A 15,521-nucleotide genomic window follows, 5' to 3' on the forward strand; every position below is an offset into this window, starting at 1 on the left:
TGTGCCTGTATGATGTACGATATCTTATTAACGCGATAGCGTTAAAGAGCTCGTTTCGCAGAAATTTCAGTGTCGGCGTCGGCGTCGGCGTCACTCATTGTGAGCGAAACATCGGTGCTTTCCGTGAGCGAAAATTTGAGATATTTGAGATATATGCAAATAAATAAATTAAAAACCTTCGGTTATAGTGGGAATCGGACCTAGGTCTTCTGGGTGGCAAGCTGGTGTTCTACCACATAGCCATGCCAGTGCTTCAAGCTGTTTCTTAAAAAAAAAAAAAAAACCCTATACGAATATGTCATCTAGTGCGAGAGTTCCCTTAACGCATGTAATATTGCGTGGCACAAGCGTATAGTCGCACCAGGCGTCAAAACGTGTTAATTGCGCAACGAGTTGGTAGTATGAAGGCCCATTCATTACAGAGCTCTCAGGTATAATTAGCCATCATAATCAGCTGCAACAGCGTCAACAGCGTCAATCTCCTAAAGAAAGAATTATGGCGTATTGGGCACTTCGTAACAGTCCTTGCAGTAGGCATTCTAGGATAGTATGAAACGGCCAATGTTACGCACACAGACTTTCCTTTCCTTGCGGCACGGAGGAGCGTTCACCGAGAAGCAAAGCGAGGCTAGCGATTGAAAGGGTGATGCGAACGCGACCAGGGGTGCTATGCAGGATGACCCGAGCTTCTCGGGAACACTAGTTTGTTCCGAGCTCGCACTGCGGCGTTCATGATAGGAAGACAGTGTGAAGCGCGCGATAGCAGCGTTGATAAAAACGGCTACAAGAACGAGCATGGCGTCACAAACGCATATGCGGCATTTGCGGCAGGTTTTCAAAGGAACACCGCGTGCGAACGCGTCCGCGCCATGCACCACTTAGTCAACATTTCAATAGTGCAGCGACGCCAGCGTGATTGTCGCGCTGCCTTTTTGCCAACTGAACATCGCGCCTCCCATAGGCCGTGTTCGTGGGCGTTCGTCCTCTTTCGGACAAGTTCTTTCGCTCCACCTGCAGCATGGAAATTTCCACTCTTGAAGCAACAAGGGCGCACACGCAGCACTCTCGTGCAGCTCGCTTCGCTTCTCTCGAATATTACAGATAAATAAATGGACAGGTTGCTGCTACTTACATTAGACGTCCAAAGATTTTTCTTTTGTAATAAATCGGTAGAAACAATGTCTCCACAAACAAGCAAACAGTAACATTTCTTGCAGCAAATGCCACCAGGGACGCTTGCTTCATGGCTGTGAGTGATACGTCGTGAGCGCGGTGAAATTGAATGCGAGACATCGTAGCCACGTGATGATATAACCTTTAGTTTTTCGTGCGTGTGTGCATAGTCTGTGCGATTAAGCTCATAGATGAATCGTGCCGCTTCCTGGCGTTGCGGCGTGAGCCCTGCTACTCGGCAAGAGCAAACGCGGTGGGCAGACCCGATCTTCGCTGCGGGCGTCTGTCAATCAAACTGAATGACGCGCGAACTCGGGTACACACTCGTTGATTCTGAAAAGGCCCCAGTTCAACTCTTGGCTCTCATAGTGCCGGTGTGCCTGTCAAGCGTTTCATGCGGTGGACACTAAGCAGCAGCTTCTTTGGATATAAAATAGTTTGGTTCAGCTGGCACTACTTGTGCAAGTCTGCTGGCACTACTTGTGCAAGTCTAGAACCATCGAAGGAGCGTGTGATCACCCAGCTCCTTCCAGCTTTTTACGTGGCTCGTCTACTGAGTCGGTCTTCTTCGGAGTGAAGGCCGCGTAAGGTCGGTCTTAATTTTGATAGTATTAATTAGCTAGGTCTCAATTAACATGATATTGAACAGTTCTGTCTTATGTGGTAATGTTTAAGTCCAGACGACATTATTTACTCAGGTGTAATTAGCAAGGCAATAGTTAGTATGGAACTAATTAATGCATTTATAATTAGCACGGTCCTAATTAACATACCCTTAGTGTGAAGACTCTAATTAGCTTGTTTTTATTTGCACGTTGTAATTAGCGTGGTGCTAACATGGTATTAATTAGCTCGGTTCTAGCTTCCCACGGCTTCATTAGCATGGTCTCAGTAAGATGCGTCTTAATTAGATCGGTCTTAGCATGACTTGGCTTAATTAACTTGGTCATATCATGACCTGGTTTAATTAGCTAGGTATACCGCCCAACTAATTAGCTAATCAGCCGTGCGCACGTGCTCGGGGAGCGAGCAGAGGATTAATAAGAGGACGAAGAGTGCGCGCGCCGGACGAGCAACGCGCTAGAATGTACAGGCCGACGGTGATGATTACAGACGTAGCTTCGGCGATTAGCTCCGACCGCGGTGTTGTAAGGCGCTCGGTCGGAGCTAATCTCAGAGACCGCGGTGCTGATTATTCTAAAGGATACTGAGTGCAGACGTTAAACGAAAAGGAATTTAAACAGCCCGTACCTCTAAAAAATATCGTTAGTAAAAGTTTCTGACACTTTTCTTGAATGGGTGCACTTCTGCACTCAGTGGAACGACAAACAAACGAAAGAAGATGCCTCTGGGTTGAAGACACAACCCAACTTTGTCGACCGGCCTGACGTGACGCCGCGTTTCCATCGTAACCAATGCAACGCAGCGCGCGCTGAAGGATGGATTTGACCTTTTCGTACTGTTTGCTCGTTCAAAAGGGGGTGTCGCCAGAGCTCGGAAAGATTCCGTGTTGCGCCAAACTCGGGCCATCCTGCATAGCACCCCAGATTACGCTATCGCGTTCTACTCTTGAAGGAGAATCTCAAGCATCCTCCAAACTTTTTCGCCAGTGCGAGCTTCGCTGCCTTAATAGGTAGGCTATTGATTCTACCGACTTATCGGTGGTGCCACGCGGAATCAGAAATTACAGTTATGCAGATGAGCATTGACACATATCGGGATGTTTAGACTCGCATTTTATTTTCCTTTCCTTCCTAGTCGTCGTTATGCGTTTCCGGTACGTGGCAGTAAGCGAGGCAATCGCGTAAGACGTGCGTATACAGAGGGAGACCAACAGGTAACTCTTGCAATAAAATCAGGTTGATCCAGAATGAGCGATGATGCTCTGAAATAAGTATTTAGTGTAGGTGACCTCATTCAATCCGACGACGACCGCTTGTGCCTGCCGCCATCGCTATATAGCTCCATGTTTTTGCTCAATTACATTTTTTTTATTCTGTTCCTTGTTTTTTTTTTATCTTTCACGTTTAGTCGTAAAATTGCACAATACGTATGCTGTTTTATAATGTCTGTTGTTGGAAAAGCTCGCTGTCGGATGGCGCCCTTGACTTGGTTATCTAACAGCAAATCACTGTGTAGTAAAAGCCCAGGGCGAGCTACGTGCGTAGCCATAGAGTGGAGGCAACGATAACGACAGCAACAAAACTACCGCTACTACTACTACTACTACTACTGCTACTACTACTACTACTACTACTACTACTACTACTACTACTACTACTACCACCACCACCACCACCACCACCACCACCACAACTACTACTACACCTACTACTACGACAACAATTACTACCACTACTGCTGCCGCTGCTGTTACCACCACTTCCATTACCACCACTGCAACTATTGCTGCAATTACTACTCGACGACATCTTGATTTTAGCGCTATAAAGGACGAACACACGAGGGATGACAGGACACGCGCCTGTCCTTTTGTCTCTGATGAGTTCGTCCTTTTTAGCGGTAAAATCAAGATGTCAAGTATTCACCGACTTGATCAGCAACAAGTTATTATGCAAATGCTACTGAAACACACAGCGCGAAACAACGACGGGGACACACAGGAAACACACACAAAGGAAACACACACAGCGCTGCGCGTGTCCTGTCACTACCTCTATTGCAAATGCTACTATTCGATTTCGAATGTGCTGATGTATTAGTGTTGTCAACGAGAACATACTACAGCTATGACGATTACTGCTGCTATTTCTGCCACTACCGCTACTGCTGGTACTGCTGCTGCTATTACCACCACTACCACGGTCACCACTACCCCAACACCACTGCTACTACTACTAATACTACTACTACTGCTACTACTACTACTACTACTACTACTACTACTACTACTACTACTACTACTACTACTACTATTACTACTACTACTGTTCGCTGCGACATCATGCGAATCATTGGCGCTTCCTGTGCGCAAACACAACTATTGTGCTGCCCAAGGTGTTGAGAGATGGTAATAATAATACGATAGCGAGGACGATAATGATCAGCTAAAATTTCAACGACAACTGCGCTCATAACCTGTTGCATTCGTACATCTCCCTGGAGTCGATTTTTAACGGCTCCTTTTTTTTTTTCTACGCAGGAGCAGAATTCTCTTTCTTTTCCTTTGCGAACATACTGCGCTGCCAGGATAGCGTGAGCACCGACACCTGTCCGCTGTCTCGTGGTCAACAAAAAGCAGCGAGGCAGGACGAGGCTCACGGAAGGAACAAGTGAGCGTCGGCAGGGATGGATCCAGCCTACAAAGCTGACGTGAGCTTCTGGCGACAGCGCTCGCCATCGCACGCTGCGGCTGCGGTCGCGATCACGCAAGCTCACGTCGCAACACCTATACAGGTACAACTGCGCGTGTGGCCACCGCCGTCTCCAGACCCGACGCCGCTCAATACCAGTGTTAGCTGCGTACCACGCCGACAGTGCTCAATACTTGGACCGACACGCGTCGAAGACGAATTTTGCGTTAGGACTCTCGAACGTGTTTCGGCATGGTAGAGTGGACGGGACGATCGCGATTTGCCATACAATTCTGTCATTATCTGACTGTTATAACAATTGAAAGCAAAATCAAATATAGAAAAAATTCCGGCAGATCTCACGCATAGTGAGAATCGATGTCATGCGAAGCAGTCACTGAGTAGCTGGCCACGCAGCATTTTTTTTTTTTGCTTGGAATCAAGCGTTACGACGTGGATAAACGTCTCTGTGTGCATTAAGCACTTGTGCGCATATCGTGGCTTACCAGTCACGTCGACTACATTGGCGCCTAAAGGGCAGCTTATTGTCCGGCGTAACGTCGAACTCACGTTACAGCAGAGGCGTCAATGTTTTTCTAAACTAACAGCACACTACGGAGTGATGATCTGCATATCACAACTAGTGTCGTTGGCGTATTCCCACGGGGTCGAGCAGCGCTTGTCTACAGATTGCCGAGTCATAGGAGTCTATACTATATTACATGGCTATAAAATCGGATAGCCAACACTGAAATCACAATTGACGTTGAGCGGATATGTGCTTTCCCGAAGCTGATTCAACCACTGACGTGGCTCTGTGGTAGAATACTTGACTGTCACGCAGAATGTCTGGGTTCGATTCCAGCTAGAAATGCGATTTTTATCATTTGCGTCCATCGAGATTTTTCGCTACCGACACCGGCGCCAGTTTTCCTGCGACGCGGGCTCCTGAACGCTATCGCCTTAAGATTTCTGAAGTCATTTCTCACTGTTCCTTATTTGGTATAGACTGCAAAACACCTATGGCGCATACCCGCATTCCATGGGCCGTGGTATGCGGGTATGTACCGCATGTAACAGAGGGAAAGGGTTCCATGACGTGCGCGACAAACATGCGACGTTATTCATGTGATGACCGCGTGATGCACTAATGTCCTCCCACGCTAATTTTGGTATATACAAAGTCAAGGAGCCGGCCACGAGAGCACAAAACTGTAGGCGGCTAGATGGATACATACATAAATAGAAACGGCCAAAGTGCCTTTGGTGCGCTAAGAAATGCTTCCCATTTGATAGGTAGATGAAATGGGACGCAAGAAAAAAAAAACAAAGCTGATGGCACACATTATATCTCAAGCTCGAGTAGCTTTACAATGGTACAACCGCTAAAGTATACAATGGGATGTTAATTCTTACAAATTTGCTATAGTTAGAGTAAGCTATGTGAGGATAAGATTAAAATATTTACTACCTAAGAAGTAGCTGTTTCAGAAACGTATGCGGCACTGTGCCGCAAGAAAAAAAGTAAACATACATGTAATGAAAAATAAATCGCATAGAACACGATTATCACGTCTCATACGCTTAGCATTAGAATACAACACGCTGTTACCAGAGGTTACTAGAGGAAGCCACTCTTAGACACTGTATTTCTAAAAAGAGATACAACTCATTCCGAAACTACAGCTCGAGCTTGTACCAGGGCATTGCATATAAAGTGGATACTTAAAAGCACTAGACGATCGCCGCATCAAAGTGCCCGAATGTACTTAAGCGTCTCCTGTAAGAAAAAAAAAAGGTTGCAAAGAGAAAAGAATTTATGCTAAGAAAAAAAAAACTGTTTAAGCAGGCGTAAACCCTTCGCGCACACTCATATACACAGTAGCAAACAATGACAGCAAGTAAGACCGACAGGAGCAAATAGTTCATGACAGCTCTTGCCTACTAGAAACGAAATTTCGCTCTATCCAATGCTCTATCCAAAGTAAGAGACGCGAACCATAAGTACCCTCGGTTAAGGGTTGCACAATCAAATGCTCACTGTGCTGCTTCAAACGTAATATATTTTTTTTTCGCATCTTTAGAACTGGGAAAAAGACACACAATACTATATACTAAGCGTTTCCCAACTCTACAATAATTTTTTTCCCAACAGCCACCATCTTTTCTTAGGCGCAGGCTTATTAACGCTGTCACTTTTTCAGGAACGTTTCGTCTGCTTTTCTGTCTATATCCCTGTTCTTTTTCTGTTTTTTTTTCTTTTCTTTGTCATATGGCGTTCAATCCTCGAGCTATTGTCTCGGAATGAGCGCTCTTTTTTCACACACAGTGAGAAACAGCTTCGCTTCTTGACGTATTTTGTCTCTGTCAGTAACCTAAAGTCATTGTATCTTAGTCCTGCTGGTATTTGCTTCTTTGTAACACATTGCAGCTATATGTGTATCTTTCGACTGCGCAACGGTCGTCTGTTTTTTTTTTTTTTTTTTAGTGCCTCATGTTGATGCCTCAGCGCGCGTATTAAAAAAAATTGCAGTGGTTTAGCTCGGCTATGCCAGCATATACGTAGCGTTAGCAAAGGTTCAGCTGATTATTCTTAGCTTTCCAGATTGTCTAGGATTATTAGCCTTCTTCTGTTCATTCTTCGTACGCTAAACCGCTAATTGCCAGGCAACTACTTCGGGATCTGATGATATAAGCTTCTCAGCTCTTCTGCGCCGTTGAGCAGCATTTGCGCTCTCCTTCTCCATGACGTTACCCACCTGCAAACGCCAGTCAGAGGCGCTATCATGCGGCTCCAGCACAGTGTCAGACGGCGACTGCACAGCGAAGGCGAATAGCTGTGCGCGCGCTGGCGCCAATACGTCTGCCAAGGCTACGACGTCACTCCTCTGGAAAGCGCAGACCGGCGGCGAGTCGCGCGCTGCGGTGGCGGAGAGCGCGTGAGATCGCGGTGGCGGAGAGCGGTGAGCCAGCTGTGTGACATCACTGATCCTTGCGCATGCGCAGCACGGCTCCTGAGGATCCACGCGAAATCGGCTCCGGCTAGGCAAGTGTAGCTAACGCTACAAAAATGTTTCTCCACTAACAGGTCTGCAATAAGGGGCGATACTGGCTAATTTTGATGTTGTGCACAATATTAGCGTATACCGCTCCGGCTTATCAATGATAAGCAGTAGTTAGAATCGAAAACATTTGTGAATTGGGATCCAGAAACGCTGTAAGCGTCTGAAATTGGTAGTTCCTGATAAAGCAAATTTTGTTTAACAGGCAACCTAAACACGCAGAAGTGGCTTTCAAGCGCGGACATGCGACGTGTCTTTAGGTAGATTAATTACAAAAGCTGGCGACTTGGATTAGCAAGAGATATTCACCATTTCGTGCACTGAATTCCCCTTGGAGCTGTCTTTTAACGCCTTCGGTGACAATGCTTCCAGCGAAGTACTAAGCAAATGCTAACGCAAGGTTTTGCAACTGGTGTCGTAGCACGGGTAACAATAAAGTGTCGCACAGCGTGCATCGACTTACTTTTGCCGGCGGTGAATTCCAACCGAATCATCACTTCTATATGGTTATCGCTCGGCACTAGATGCGTCGATTGTATGTATGCGCAGTTGCCTGAACGTTGCCGCTGATTCTGAAGCATAATAATATTCTCGAAAGTACTCGAGCACCAGAAACGGGGACACATGCAATAAAAGTACATTTACGTGATTCGTAAGTTAAGTTTCGGTGGTGGACAACTGATGCTCACCACTATCTTTTTTTTTCTTTGAGCGTTGCTTGTGTTTATGGACGAAATTCCGCCTCAAAACTGATCTTTCATCGGGCGTTTGGCAGTAGTTAATTCTTCCCCGTCACTGAAACGCATCAGTTTGAGGTGTTTCTTCGTTGCGTATCATACACTACTCGGCACCTCTGGAAGTAATCATTGTCGCTATGTCAAAAAAGCACATCGGTGCCACAAGCAATCGTAAATGTAGGACGGGATTTGCACGAAATATGTAAAATCCCCTGTCGCGAAAGGGAGCAAGTAACACAGGGTGTGAATATTCCTAACCGAAGACAGCAATTTGCGAAAAATCGATAAAATTTCGTCGTTACATTCTCTTGGCACGAATGCAACGTTTAACGCCGCAGAAATAGCCTTTCTGCCAAAATATCCGAGAATAGCTTACTACTTTTATTTATTTTTTTTTTCAATAAAAGTAGCTTACTGTTGACTGACATATGCAAGGGATTAAGTTCCCCAAAGCAAGAGCGAAGTGATTAGACACGCCGTAAAAACGGGGCGCATCCATAAAGTAAGGATTGTTTTGATCTAAAGAAAAATATTTTGGTTAGTAAAAGTTTTATGGCGTTTTAGTTTCGCAAAAGGCGTCTTCATTTTTATCCATAATTGTGTTAACCTCTAAGCACTTTCCGTAGCACTGAACAAGCTTCTTTATTCCATCTGCATTGAAGTTATCCTCCCGGAAATGGAAGCAGTTGGCAACCAGGACCTTGCTTTTAAATGCGAAGCATTTCTTAGCGAACTTCTGCGACTTTGAGCGTATCTATCTATCTATCTATCTATCTATCTATCTATCTATCTATCTATCTATCTATCTATCTATCTATCTATCTATCTATCTATCTATCTATCTATCTATCTATCTATCTATCTATCTATCTATCTATCTATCTATCTATCTAGCCGCCTACGACTTTGTGCTCTCCTGGCCGTTTCGTTAATCGGATGTATACCAAAATTGGTGTGTCATAACATGGCCTTATTACAAAAATAAATGACAGGTCATATCATGAAAATCATGACACGCATGTCATGAACAGCATGATTTACATTCCACGACCTTAGGCTCTTGCGGCCGTTCCGTTAATTTCATATACACCAAAATTGGTACGACTTGACAAGAATTCATGACGAACATAATGACTGGTCCTAACATGCAAATCATGACGCGCATGTCATGTGCAGCATGATTTACATGACATGGTCTCTGGGCGCTCGCGGCCGTTTAAATGAAGGGATATATACGAAAACTGGTATGACGAGACATTTCTGTATGAAGAACATAACTGACTCGTGGTAACACGAAAATCATGACATGCATGTCATGTATGACATGATTTACATGCCACGCTCATGGCGCACTCGCGGTCGTTTCGCTAGGTTGATATACACCAAAATTGGTATTGTGCTATGTGACTGTATTAAGAACACGCATAACAGGTCGTAGCATGAAAACCATGACATTCATGACATGTATGTCATGATTTACATGCCACGCTCATGGTGCATTTGCGGTCGTTTCGCTTGCATGATATACACCAAAATTGGTACTGCGCGACACGACCGTATGACGAACGTAAGTGAGAGGTGGTAACATGAAAATCATGACGTGCAAGTCATGTACAACCTGATTTACATGCCACGCTCATGACGCACTCGCGGCCGTTTCGCTAGGTTGATATACACCAAAATTGATATTGTGCGATGTGACGGTATGAAGAACATGAATAACAGTTGGTAAGATGAAAACCATGATATGCATGTCATGTATGTCATGATTTACATGCCACGCTCATGATGCATTCGTCGCCGCTTCGCTAGCTTGATGTACACCAAAATTGGTATCGCGCGCAGCGACTGTATGACGAACGTAAATGAGACGTGGTAACATGAAAATGATGACATGCATGACATGTACGACATGATTTACATGTCATGCTCATGGCGCACTTGTGGCCGTTTCGCTTGCTTGATATCCACCAAAATTGGTGTTGTGCTATGTGACTGTGTGAAGAACATGAATAAAAGGTGATGGCATGAAAACCGTGATATATGACATGTATGTCATGATCTACATGCCTCGCTCATGGTGAACTTGCGGCCGTTTCGCTGGCATAATATGCACTAAAATTGGTATTGCGCGACACGACCGTATGACGAACGTGAGAGGTGGTAACATGAAAATCATGACATGCACGTCATGTACAACCTAATTTACATGCCACGCTCATGGTGCGCTAGCGGCCGTTTCAGTAGATTGATATACACCAAAATTGGTATTGCGCGAAGCGACTGTATGACGAACGTAAGTGAAAGGTGTTAACAGGAAAATCATGACATGCATGTCATGTATGGCATGATTTACATGCTATACTCGTGGTGCACTCGCGGCCATTTCGCTCGCTTGATATACACCAAAATTGATACTGCGCGATGTGACTGTATGACGAACATAAATGAGAGGTCTTAACATGCGAATCATGTTATGCATGTCGTGTACGGTATGATTTACATGCCACTGTCATGGTGTGCTTCCGGCCGTTTTGTTAACTGGATATATACCGAAATTGGTATGGCACGACTCGAGTGCGTGATGAACATAAACGACAGGTCATGCATTGTATATACCAGAATATGCGTTTCATTGGCATGGTGTATACTAGATTGTGCATGCATGCGTGCATGGCAAACATGCGATATATGGTGGACTAGATGCCATGGCATGAATGATTTCATTTGGCTCAAAGACAAACAACGCGATGTATGCAGCTCTTTGCTGGCTGCTTCGCATTACATCGATTCCCACAGTGCGTCGGATCTGAAGAATTTTTTTTTTTTTTACGTTCCAGCGAAGAAGAATGGCGTCACTGTACTGACTGTTTCTTTCTGTATCTGCGTTAGTACAGGATATAGACATCTCGTGGCCTATGATAACGGGGAAAAACAAGTCACCTATGCTTTGTCGATAGTGGTCCAAAAAAGGTCGTCCACTGACATTCTTTCCTCTCTATGTTGGTCGCTAAGCATTTTCGCTACCCATCCTACACACAATTTGCAACGTCGGGGGTTTTATCTTACAATCGAGTAAATTGTACAGCGTCCAACAAGGGGAAATATATCAGTCAGAACGCTTGTTGCGAATCCACGGTATAATCACAGTTCTTGGTTCACTTATTGAACGATTTCATCGGTCAGGATACTGGAACTACCACGCCGCTCATTAACATGCACATTTGTGCTGCGATTTTTGAAGTATTGAGGTACCGTGTAACATTTGCTCCAAGTTCGTAAACTAGACAGTTGTCGAGGAATTTCTGCAGCTGGTGATACCTTTCGCGCACAAAAATCGACTCGCATGCGCGCACTCGGCAACTGGCGGGAGTGAAGAATTCCGCGGACATGGTCTGCATTCGCCGACAAGTTGACACCAACTGGATCCTAATAACAACATTGATGTCTGCAGAAGAACATGGCTCTGCATGTGTGCAAATCTGTTCTGACCCGACAATAGTTAAATGCAATTTAACGCCGTTACTTTCTGAATATGTCTCGTATATAGTAGAAGGTTTCGTATTAATACAGGTCAACTGGAGACATTCATTTGCACCTAAATATAAGTATTGAGAGGTGTTTTTATCTCGCTAGCATCGAAATAGAGTAGCCACGGCTTCAGTTTACTTTGCGACCACGTGCATGGCAGTGTAACTCCACTAAGCCATCGCCGTGGGGGCTAAGTGGCGCATAAATTAACAGATAGAGAGAAAGGGAAAGGAAATGCAGGGAGTTAAATCAGATTTAGGGTTTTAGGTTTGATACCCTGCGCTGCGGTTTGGTAAATAGAAGCTGGAATTATGGCAGAGAAACCTTAAAAAAAAGGGGAGGAGGGGCTTTACCGTTAGATGCGTTCACACAGGGTTGTTCGCATGAAGCGTGGTAGCGTTTGCACGGCCTTCTGATGTGATATGCAGTCCCGGCAATACTGTGTAATTCTTTCTCGAGACAGAAGTCTGTCGTCAAACTGGCTGAGCACGATGGAATAGTGATTGCCTCCGTACACTGCGCTGCGGCCATTGGTACGGAACATTGACAGGGAATAGTTGTCATCAACCCGTTTGCAGCACGAAGCCACGAAAAAAAGATCCGTACGGACTTCTTAGATAAAAAAGCTTTCTAGTTGACGAAAAATTCGTCCAGTACCGGGTTCCTCACCTGGGACCAGGCCCTTCCCAAGGCGGTCACTCTACCATCTGAGCTAACCAGGAGGCTAGCGATCGGCAGTGCGATGGCGAATTAATCGACAACTCGAAGCACACGGACACTAAGTAGGGCATACCAGTTCAGCGGACGCCCGCAAGGTGGATTAAGGTTCATGAATGGTAGGAGTCGTCATGCACACGTTTGTATCATGAAGCCGCAATGTAAATATGCGGATTTGTTAAAAAATTCTCAGTTGACGAAAAATTGATAGTGCTCTGAATTTTCAGAGTGACGCCAGTTTCGAGACATTCAATCCAAGGGGTGTTCTATGATGTGCACCTGCGTCCTAGTTACTTCTGCTCTTGAATGTCCAAACGGCGTTAGAGAAGTAGCTGGAACAAAAGTGCATTATTACCGCAAGTTTGATGGAGTATATCTCGAAGTTTGCGCCACCCTCAGTTTACATTCCAAGTGTATGCGCCTCCCAAACACATGTGCACCGGCTGCCATTCCCATTTGCAATGCCTGTCGTAAAGTAATTCCTTGAAATTTAGCTAGCGAATGTAAATTATCTGCTACTAAGTCAGTTCAACATTTAATTATTTCATCGATGTCCACCGCACCTGACTGCATAGGTCGGCGAAAAAATGTGGAGCTCCATCAGAATCACTCAAATAATGTATTTTCCGCTTAGGGCTCACTCGGACTCAGACTCACCAAAATTTTTGTCAACCAGAATCACTCGGACTTAGACTCACTAAAACTTTCCTCAACCTGACCAACTGGGACTCAGACTCACGGCTCGATATGAGTGTGAGTGAGTCTGAGTGAATCGACTCATGAGTGAGTTTGCCGGCCTTTGCTGGACTGACAGTTCGACGGAATTTTATTTCTTTTCCTGAGAAGCCCATTGTTCAAGAATAGTCAGCAGTCTCCGAAAAAACACACCGCACGTTGAAACAAGGCCCAGATATGTGTTGGATTATTAGCATTCTATAGATCCGCCGCGGTGGCCATTGGTTACGGCATTCGGCTGCTGACGCGAAAGACTCTGGTTTGATCCCGGCCGCGGCGGTCCCATTTGGAGGCGAATAGCTAGAGGCCCGTGTGCTGTGCGATGTCAGTGCACGTTAGAGAAGCAAGTTGCTGTGACAAGGCTCCATAAGCTGCTTACTCGTCTAGCGAAGCAAAAGGGATTATTAGAGACATACGACGACACCATACGCGAGTACGTGCGAGCGGGGCACGCCGAAATTGTTGACGACGTTCCTCCGGAGCCAGGCAAGTTGTACTACATGCCACACATGTCCGTGACCGAAAAATCGAAAAAGCTGCAAATAAAATAAATAATAAAAATGTTGGGTCCGAATGAGAATCGAACCCAGGCCGTCCGCGTGGCAAGCAGGTGTTCTACCACACAGCCACGCCTCTGCTTGGAGCTGCACTGAAAGTAACTTTCATGCTTCCCAAAAATACGCGTCCTGTATACAGGTGTCACAGTACGAGATGTAATATCGCAGTAGTATTGCGTGGTACAAGTGTACATTGCCCATAGGGCGTAACACCATGCCAATATCATAACAACTTCGTGGTTTAAAGACAGCCACCCATTACAAAAGGCGCACACATTAGTGCGCGTATTCCCTTAAGACCACGTAGTGGGTGCATCGCCACTTCGAAGAAGTTTCTCGCGCATAATTGCTCCTGGTTTAAAGCATGCTACCCATTACATAAGGCACACGCCTTAGTGGGCGCATTCTGTTAAACCCTCGTAGTGTTCGAATTGCGCAGTAGGAACAGAATATCGCTATCGCGTTCAGCTCTTAAAGGCGAAGCTTAAGCGTGCCCCAATTTTTTATTTAACTACCGCATATAAATTCGGACTCGGACGAACGGCGGTAAAAATTCAACGACGTTGCAAAAGAACTGAACTGGGTATTTCCGATGTGCGAACAAATATATAAACTTGTTCCTTGCGGTGGCGCTCTGCGGGATTCATGCAGATGCGAATGCATCTAGCGCCAATATTCCGCAGTGCAAAACACACTAAGAGTAAGATCGACGCAATGCAGAGATTGTGTTTCCTTGCTTTTACGTCTAAACAAGTAAACTATTCAAAATATATCACACTGGTTAAGCGGATGCCCCATTTCCAGCGAGAAATCTACACGCCGCGTCTTCCGCTTGTCACTGCGGTAGACGTATTCGCCGCGTGGTGCTATGTCGCTACAGCTGGATAATTCCAATGAGATTAAGATAAAAAAAATAATAAAGAACTGCTTGGAGAATTAACAAACGGGCTCACGAAGATTGGTCGACTTCGATGGTCATTCAAAGTTTGGCTTTAATTGCGTCGATTTTTGCTGAATCGATTTTAATTAAAGCTGAAACGCTCGGAAGCACTAAGGGAAAGAAAAAGAGAGAACACCCTGATGGAGCACCGAACGGCTCTGCAGCCTCCGAGCAAAAAAAAGGAGGACGCGTGCGCATGCGGTCGGGTCTCGGAAGAGTCGCAAAAAAATACGCATAACTAAAGAAATTAAAAGTGAAAAAGGACAAAGAAAAGCGCTGAAGGCAGGCGGATATAGAAGGTAGTAGCAGTTCAGGTCGCTCTTATTAAACGGCCCGCTGGTCGGGCTTCAGGGCTGCTTGAGCTGCCCCACTATTTCCAATTCCGGCGCGCGCCAGGAATTACGGCCTCGCTTTGGTAAAGCGGCGCGCGTTTCCCCGTTTTAATGGTCGTTCCGACTTCATAGCTGCTTGCCTTTCCTCTGTCTTTCTTGCGTCCCGACTTCCCACTCTCTCGCGCGCGCTTTTTTTTTTCTTCTTCTTCTTCGAAAATGCGCGGCGCTTGTCGGCGCGTACGTGGGCGTTTGCTACGATGTGGCAAAAGTATTAATGTTTTCCTTTCTGCCTTTCTCGTGTCATCAGCGTGTTGGGGGAATGGGCTGGCGCGTGGAAGTTTTTGCGCATTTTCTTGCAGCGTGGCTTTAATTTGATGCGCTTTTGCACGGTCTTCTTACTCATAAAACGCTTTATTCGCGCGT

Source organism: Rhipicephalus sanguineus, chromosome 1 (genome assembly GCF_013339695.2).
Source record: "Rhipicephalus sanguineus isolate Rsan-2018 chromosome 1, BIME_Rsan_1.4, whole genome shotgun sequence".
In the NCBI taxonomy this organism is placed as follows: domain Eukaryota; kingdom Metazoa; phylum Arthropoda; class Arachnida; order Ixodida; family Ixodidae; genus Rhipicephalus; species Rhipicephalus sanguineus.